Here is an 8,221-nt window from a genome sequence, read left to right on the forward strand (position 1 = left end):
TTTCCCCACAATTATAAATCAGAAATGTGAATGAACAATGTGACATTTATCTCTCTGTTCTGGTGATGATCAGAAGCAGTGATGTCAGATTTCACCACTCGACAAGTCGGCCTGTGGTTGCGCGTCGGCAATATCGTGTTTATGTAATTCTGCCAGTCAGTGGGTTCAGTTGGCATTTTAGGAGAAATTCGAAGCCATCATGACTTCACCAGTGGTCTCATGGTTAAGGTGTGAGTGATGTTAATCATGATGTGATCAAATGAGTGTCTGTTTCAGTCTTTCCGCGGGGAGTTTTCATGCTGAGGAGAAACATGTTGGACATGGTCTGGGAATGTTTCACTCCGGTCCATTCCCAACATACCCTGATCTGATGGGATGGGCTTTTCCTTCCAATCGTTGCAGGAAACATTATTAATATGTATTAATATTGGTTAAGTATCATTTATAAAGTATTGTTTTATACGTTTAGTGTAGTTTATTTAAAAATGCTGATTACCAGACGCGATAAATTTTTGCTTTCATTCCTTAAACAGCCAAATTGGGTGAAAACCATCAATGAGTGGCAATGGGAGCCCCGGTCTTTTGTGTGGTCAGTGGTTTGTTTATGGAGCTGAGTAAATATTCCGGAGCAGAGCCGCTGCGAGCGGGTTTAGAACCTCCGCGGGGATACAATAATGTGGGTTTGCCGTTTCTGTCCACACATCTGGATAGGAATGGAGCTGCTGTTGCACGGGCAGCTGGACAAGCAAGAGGCACAGATATTGACCAACTGCACCCGCTCCAAATAGATTCCCCAAATTACCGAACAAAACAAAAACAAGCGCAACTGATCTTCTAAGGTATTATGACATTCTCTCTGAAATCAATATACCAACACCTCTTGAAGATTCGATTTGCTGTAAAAATTCACTCTGAACTGTCTCAATGTCAGCCGTAATTCCTTCCGAGCTCTCAGACAGGCGCTGACTGGTTAAAAGTTTGCTTCACTTTTCAAGGTCCGGCTCAATAAAATCAATCACAGGCCCATGATCTGCTTTCCTCCTGTTCTCAGACACATCCACTTTGTACAAGGGCGCACTAACTGGTTTCCAGAGTAAGAGTCAGACTGCAGTCACCTCGTTCTCTCTCGATCCCTTTATCTCAGAGCCACCTCACAACCAGGAATGGAACTTCTCACAGAGCCAAGAATGGAATAGTTTGTCGATTCTTCCACTGATTCAGGACCGTCCATCACCAGGACGTATTCGTCCAAAAGAGTTGGGGTGAGATGGGGCTGAGTTTCACTGTATCCAATCAGTCCCCGGAGAAGCACAAAAACAGTGAGTGAGGGAGAGAGAAAGAAACAAAGAAACAGATAGAGAGATAAAATATGTTCCATTTCTACCACGATCTTTTTACCCAGAAATACATTCAGCTGAATGAAAGCAAATCACGTTTCCATCTTTATATTTTGTTCAGTTTCCCAAAAAAATGTTACATATCGGACTGAACTCGAAGAACGTTCCAACCGTTTATTTACAGCCAATCGGAATTCCGATTCATTCCAGAGTCAGCGGCTTGTGGGAGGAGTTGAACAAACATTCCGAATCAAAGTCGCTGCGAGCAGGGCTCGAACCTGCGCGGGAAAACCACACTGGAGTTTAAGCCCAACGCCTTAACCACTCGGCCATCGCAGGTGCGTCCAATGTGTCATTCATTAGTAATTTGGTCGATAGAATACATGATGATCTGATGACGCAACTAACATGATCACGTGTCAGGATTCCGGCAGTTCTCCCCGGATCGCGGTCAGAGCACAAGCCAGGAGCAGCTGCACAACTATTAAGTCAGTTATTTTTATTCCAAATCCTTGGTCGCCAGTCATTGAGAGACCAGCATTTCTACATGGTGTCAGGAGTGGGCAGTATGGCAGAAGGACTCCACCGCATCAACATCCTTGGATCATAGAATCGTAGAATATCCAGCTCAGAAGGAGGCCATTCGGCCCAACGAATCAAGACTAACCCTCCGAATGAGCACCGCAGCGACTCTCGACAGGAAGAAGTTTAATAATTAATACAGCATCAGCCCGGCTAGCTCAGTCGGTAGAGCATGGGACTCTTAATCCCAGGGTCGTGGGTTCGAGCCCCACGTTGGGCGGTCTATATTATTATCTGAAAATATTGATGCTGAACGAACTGTTTTGACAACAGGAACTCAAGGTTATGTCGCTGGACTGGGAATCCAGAGGTCTGAACTAACCCTTGGTGGCAATACTTAATAAATCTGGAATTGAAATTTCGTCTCAGTAATGGCGCAGAAAGGTTCTGCTTCAGAGAGGACATATTTCCACAACAGGGAATGATTTGACACAACCACAGTGAAGATCTGTCACAGGCAGAGTCACGGTTCCATGACAGAGAGAACAGTTACACAGCAGGGAGCACGGTTACACAGCAGAGAGCTCAGTGACACAGCAGGGAGCACGGTTACACAGCAGAGAGCACGGTTACACAGCAGGATATACATTTGCAAACAGGGCCTATATGTGTGCAGCAGGAAACACATTTTCGTAAATAACCAGTTTTTCCATCTCAGTAGCTTGCTGGTTTGCTCGGCACCTTTTCTGTGTGTCATTGTGTGTGTGTCCTGATAGTCTCTTCCTGCTTTACTGTGTGTCTTTCTCTGTCTGTCACAGCCGTGCTGATGTTACGTATTAATCTCACTTTTCCCAAACAGACATTGTGATTGATAGATACAGAAAGATTTCCACACTTACATTCAGTACCAATGTTTGATAGAAACTGAATCCCACCCTCACATACAGTACTAGATATTGACTCATATTGAAGGAACCCTGCTCTCACAAACTGTTCCACAGACTGAGTTGCAGAGTGTTCCCTCCACTCGCGAACACTACCTGTGATTTCCAGATCCAGAACAAATCTCAGTCAGGTGAGTAGCAGAGTTTGATGGGTACGACATGGATTCCACAATCACCTTCTCTCCGCCACATAACCAGACGCAGTCGGCACTCGGAGTCTGTGGTCCAGATAAGAACATAAGAACTAGGAGCAGGAGTAGGCCATCTGGCCCCTCCAGCCTGCTCCACCATTCAATGAGATCATGGCTGATCTTTTGTGGACTCAGCTCCACTTTCCGGCCCTAACACCATAACCCTTAATCCCTTTATTCTTCAAAAAACTATCTATCTTTATCTTAAAAACATTTAATGAAGGGGCCTCTGCTGCTTCACTGGGCAAAGAATTCCATAGATACACAACCCTTTGGGTGAAGAAGTTCCTCCTAAACTCAGTCCTAAATCTACTTCCCCTTATTTTGAGGCTATGCCCCTTAGTTCTGCTTTCGCCTGCCAGTGGAAACAACCTGCCCGCATCTATCCTATCTATTCCCTTCATAATCTTTATATGTTTCAATAAGATCCTCCCTCATCCTTCTAAATTCCAACGAGTACAGCCCCAGTCTACTCAACCTCTCCTCGTAATCCAACCCCTTCAGCTCTGGGATTAACCTAGTGAATCTCCTCTGCACACCCTCCAGTGCCAGTATGTCCTTTCTCAAGTAAGGAGACCAAAACTGAACACACTACTCCATGTGTGGCCTCACTAACACCTTATACAATTGCAGCATAACCTCCCTAGTCTTAAACTCCATCCCTCTAGCAATGAAGGACAAAATTCCATTTGCCTTCTTAATCACCTGTTGCACCTGTAAACCAACTTTTTGTGACTCATGCACTAGCACACCCAGTTCACTCTGCACAGCAGCATGTTTTAATATTTTATCATTTAAATAATAATGCCTTTTGCTGTTATTCCTACCAAAATGGATAACCTCACATTTGTCAACATTGTATTCCATCTGCCAGACCCTAGCCCATTCACTTAGCCTATCCAAATCGCTCTGCAGACTTACAGTATCCTCTGCACCTTTTGCTTTTCCACTCATCTTAGTGTCGTCTGTACACTTGGACACATTGCCCTTGGTCCCCAACTCCAAATCACCTCTGTAAATTGTGAACAATTGTGGGCCCAACACTTATCCCTGAGGGACACCACTAGTTACTGATTGCCAACCAGAGAAACATCCATTAATCCCCACTCTTTGCTTTCTATTAACTAACCAATCCTCTATCCATGCTAATACTTTCCCCTTAATGCCATGCATGTTTATCTTATGCAGCAACCATTTGTGTGGCACCTTGTCAAAGGCTTTCTGGAAACCCAGATATACCACATCCATTGGCTCCCCGTTATCTACCGCACTGGTAATGTCCTCAAAAAATTCCACTAAATTAGTTAGGCACGACCTGCCCTTTATGAACCCATGCTGCGTCTGCCCAATGGGACAATTTTCATCCAGATGCCTCGCTATTTCTTCCTTGACGATAGATTCCAGCATCTTCCCTACTACCGAAGTTAAGCTCACTGGCCTATAATTACCCGCTTTCTGCCTCCCTCCTTTTCTAAACAGTGGTGTCACGTTTGCTAATTTCCAATCCGCCGGGACCACCCCAGAGTCTAGTGAATTTTGGTAAATTATCACTAGTGCATTTGCAATTTCCCTAGCCATCTCTTTTAGCACTCTGGGATGCATTCCATCAGGGCCAGGAGACTTGTCTACCTTTAGCCCCATTAGCTTGCCCATCACTACTACCTTATTGATAACAATCCTCTCAAGGTCCTCACCTGTCATAGCCTCATTTACATCAGTCACTGGCATGTTATTTGTGTCTTCCACTGTGAAGACCGACCCAAAAAACCTGTTCAGTTACTCAGCCATTTCCTCATCTCACATTATTAAATCTCCCTTCTCATCCTCTAAAGGACCAATGTTTACCTTAGTCACTATTTATTTTAAAATATATTTGTAGAAAATTTTACTCTCTGTTTTTATATTCTGAGCACGTTTACTCTCATAATCTATTTTACTCTTCTTTATAGCTTTTTTAGTAGCTTTCTGTTGCCCGCTAAAGATTTCCCAGTCCTCTAGTCTCCCACTAATCTTTGCTACTTTGTATGCTTTTTCCTTCAATTTGATACTCTCCCTTATTTCCTTAGATATCCACGGTCGATTTTCCCTCTTTCTACCGTCCTTCCTTTTTGTTGGTATATACCTTTGCTGAGCACTGTGAAAAATCGCTTGTAGGGTTGTCCACTGTTCCTCAACTGTTTCACCATAAAGTCTTTGCTCCCAGTCTACCTTAGCTAGTTCTTCTCTCATCCCACTGTAAACTCCTTTCTATCAGCACAAAACACGCGTGTTTGATTTTACTTTCTCAGTCTCCATCTGTATTTTAAATTCCACCATATTGTGATCGCTCCTTCCGAGAGGATCCCTAACTATGAGATCCTGAATCAATCCTGTCTCATTACACTGGACCAGATCTACGACCGCTTGTTCACTCGTAGGTTCCATTACATACTGTTCTAGGAAACTGTCGTGGATACATTCTATGAACTCCTCGTCAAGGCTGCCTTGACCGACCTGGTTAAACCAATCGACATGTAGATTAAAATCCCCCATGTTAACTGCTGTACAATTTCCACATGCATCAGTTATTTCTTTGTTTATTGCCTGCCCCACCATAATGTTACTATTTGTTGGCCTATAGATGACTCCTATCAGTTACTTTTTTGCCTTACTATTCCTGATTTCCATCCAAATGGATTCAACCTTATCCTCCATAGCACCGATGTCATCCTTTACTATTGCCCAGATGTCATCCTTAAATAACAGAGCTACACCACCTCACTTACCAACCACTCTGCCCTTCCGTATAGTTTAATTTACTCGGATATTTAACTCCCAGTCGACACCATCCTTTAACCATGTTTCAGTAATGGCCACTAAATCATAGTCATTCACGATGATTTGCACCACCATCTCATTTACCTTATTCCGATTATTACGAGCATTCAGGTAAAGTACACTTATGTTGGCTTTTTTACCTCTGTTCTGAATCTTACCACCTCGATCAGTAACCTCTCCTAAGTTATATTTCCTCTTAACCTTTCTCCTAATTTTCCTTGTGGTTGAACCCATAAAGTCATGTAACAACCTGCCGCGTCGCTTACCATTAATGTTTTTACTTCCCGTTTTATTCCTTTTAGTATTCCTGGTCCTATTCACGGAGCTCCCCTCAGTCACTGTACCTTGTACTGTCGCCCTTTTTGATTTTTGACTATGGCTTCTCTGCCTTACACTTTCCCCCTTACTGCCTTTTGTTTCTGTCCCTGTTTTACTACCTTCCAAATTCCTGCGTCGGTTCCCATCCCCCTGCCACATTAGTTTAAACTCTCCCCAACAGCTCTAGCGAACACTCTCCCTAGGACATCAATTCCAGCCCTGCCCAGGTGCAGACCGTCCGGTTTGTACTGGTCCCACCACCCCCAGAACCGGTTCCAATGCCCCAGGAATTTGAATCCCTCCCTCTTGCACCATCTCTCGAGCCACACATTCATCCTATCTATCCTCACATTCCTACTCTGACTAGCTCGTGGCACTGGTAGCAATCCTGAGATTACTACCTTTGAGGTCCTACTTTTAAGTTTAACTCCTAACTCCCTGAATTCAGCTTGTAGGACCTCACCCCGTTTTTTTAACCTATATCATCAGTGCCTATGTGCACCACGACAGCTGGCTGTTCACCCCCCCCCCCCCAGAATGTCCTGCAGGCACTCCGAGACATCCTTTGCCCTTGCACCAGGGAGGCAACATACCATCCTGGAGTCTCGATTGTGTCCGCAGAACCGCCTGTCTATTCCCCTTACGATTGAGTCACCTATCACTATAGCCCTGCCAATCTTCTTCCTGCCCGGCTGCGCAGCTGAGTCAGCCACGGTGCCATGAACCTGGCTGCTGTTGCCTTCCCCTGGTGAGCCATGTCCCTGAACGGTATCCAAAGCGGTGTATCTGTTTTGCAGGGAGATGACCGCAGGGGACACCTGCACTGCTTTCCTACTCTTGCTCTGTCTTTTGGTCTCCCATTTTCTATCTCCTTCAGTACCTTTCACCTGCGGTGTGACCAACTCGCTAAACATTGTTTTAACAAGGTTTTAGAGACAAATAGCAGAATATTGCACAATGTCAGGGTATAAGATATAGAAGCATAAGTAAGCCATTCAGCCCATCGAATATGCTCCGCATTGCAATGAGATCATGCTTGATCTGATATATGACGTGTTATGACCTCATAATGTGGCACGTTGTCACAGTGGTTACCTCACAGCGCCAGCGATCCGGGCTTAATTCCAGCCTTTGGTCACTGACTGTGTGGAGTTTGCACTTTCTCTCCGTGTCTGTGTGGGTTTCCTCCGGGTGCTGCGATTTCCTCGCACAGTCCAAATGTGTGCGGGTTAGGTGGAGTGTCCATGCTAAGTTGCTCCTTGGTGTTCAGAAAGTTGGGTGGTGTTACAGGGATGTGGTGGGGACACAGAGGCTCTTTCAGAGAATCGGTGCCGAGTCGATGGGCAGAATGGCCTCCTTTTACATTTTAATGATTTCATGATAACCCTCATGTCCACTTTCCCGGGTTTTTATCTCTAGATTTCATGATGAAACTTTAAAACCAACATTCCAACCAAGCCCCAGGTACCAGTAACTTCTGAATGGTCGTTAATTTCCCGGCTGTCAATCATTTGGTCAGTCTGAGGAAGTCACATCCTGGAAATGTCACACATTGATCCAGTTCTAAAGTAAATTAAGTCGCTCTAGTCACTGATGACCAGAGGCTGCTTTCCCCTTTGAGGGTGAGATCTGACTGGTGGTGATTTAACCTGAGGATCACCATACCTCAGGCGACGAGCAATAATAATAATAATAATCTGTTATTGTCACAAGTTGGCTTCAATGAAGTTACTGTGAAAAGCCCGAGTCACCACATTCCGGCGTCTGTTCGGGGAGGCTGGAACGGGAATTGTGAGAAAGCGGGATTTTCATGATTCAGTTCTAGTATAACCGTGTGATCTGAATCTAATTTATCTGGTGTTCTCTTAGACAATCTTGTCTCACAGTGAGGCAAACCTCACTGACTGGATAGACGAGTGATCGTTCTTCAGTCTTGTCATGGCCGGACCCGCTGAATATGGAGGCATATCTTGTGTGGCAGGATTTAGCTCCAACTCAATCTATACGTTTGTGGATGATAGCACTGTGGTAGGTCGTATCGCAAACAATGACGAATCAGACACAGAAAGTAGATAAATCACTTGGTTGCATA

General features: G+C 44.6%; 2 non-coding genes across 2 annotated transcripts; one reads left to right on the forward strand and one right to left on the reverse strand.

Annotated features, from left to right (window-relative positions):
* Positions 1–1,594: 1,594 nt before the first annotated feature.
* On the reverse strand, positions 1,595–1,676 carry trnal-uaa (transfer RNA leucine (anticodon UAA)). The gene has a single exon. It is a non-coding gene; the product is annotated as a tRNA-Leu (tRNA).
* A 390-nt stretch (positions 1,677–2,066) lies between these two features.
* On the forward strand, positions 2,067–2,139 carry trnak-cuu (transfer RNA lysine (anticodon CUU)). The gene has a single exon. It is a non-coding gene; the product is annotated as a tRNA-Lys (tRNA).
* The last annotated feature ends 6,082 nt before the right edge of the window (positions 2,140–8,221 follow it).

The sequence above is a fragment of the Scyliorhinus torazame genome, chromosome 24 (genome assembly GCF_047496885.1).
Source record: "Scyliorhinus torazame isolate Kashiwa2021f chromosome 24, sScyTor2.1, whole genome shotgun sequence".
Classification (NCBI taxonomy): Eukaryota; Metazoa; Chordata; class Chondrichthyes; order Carcharhiniformes; family Scyliorhinidae; genus Scyliorhinus; species Scyliorhinus torazame.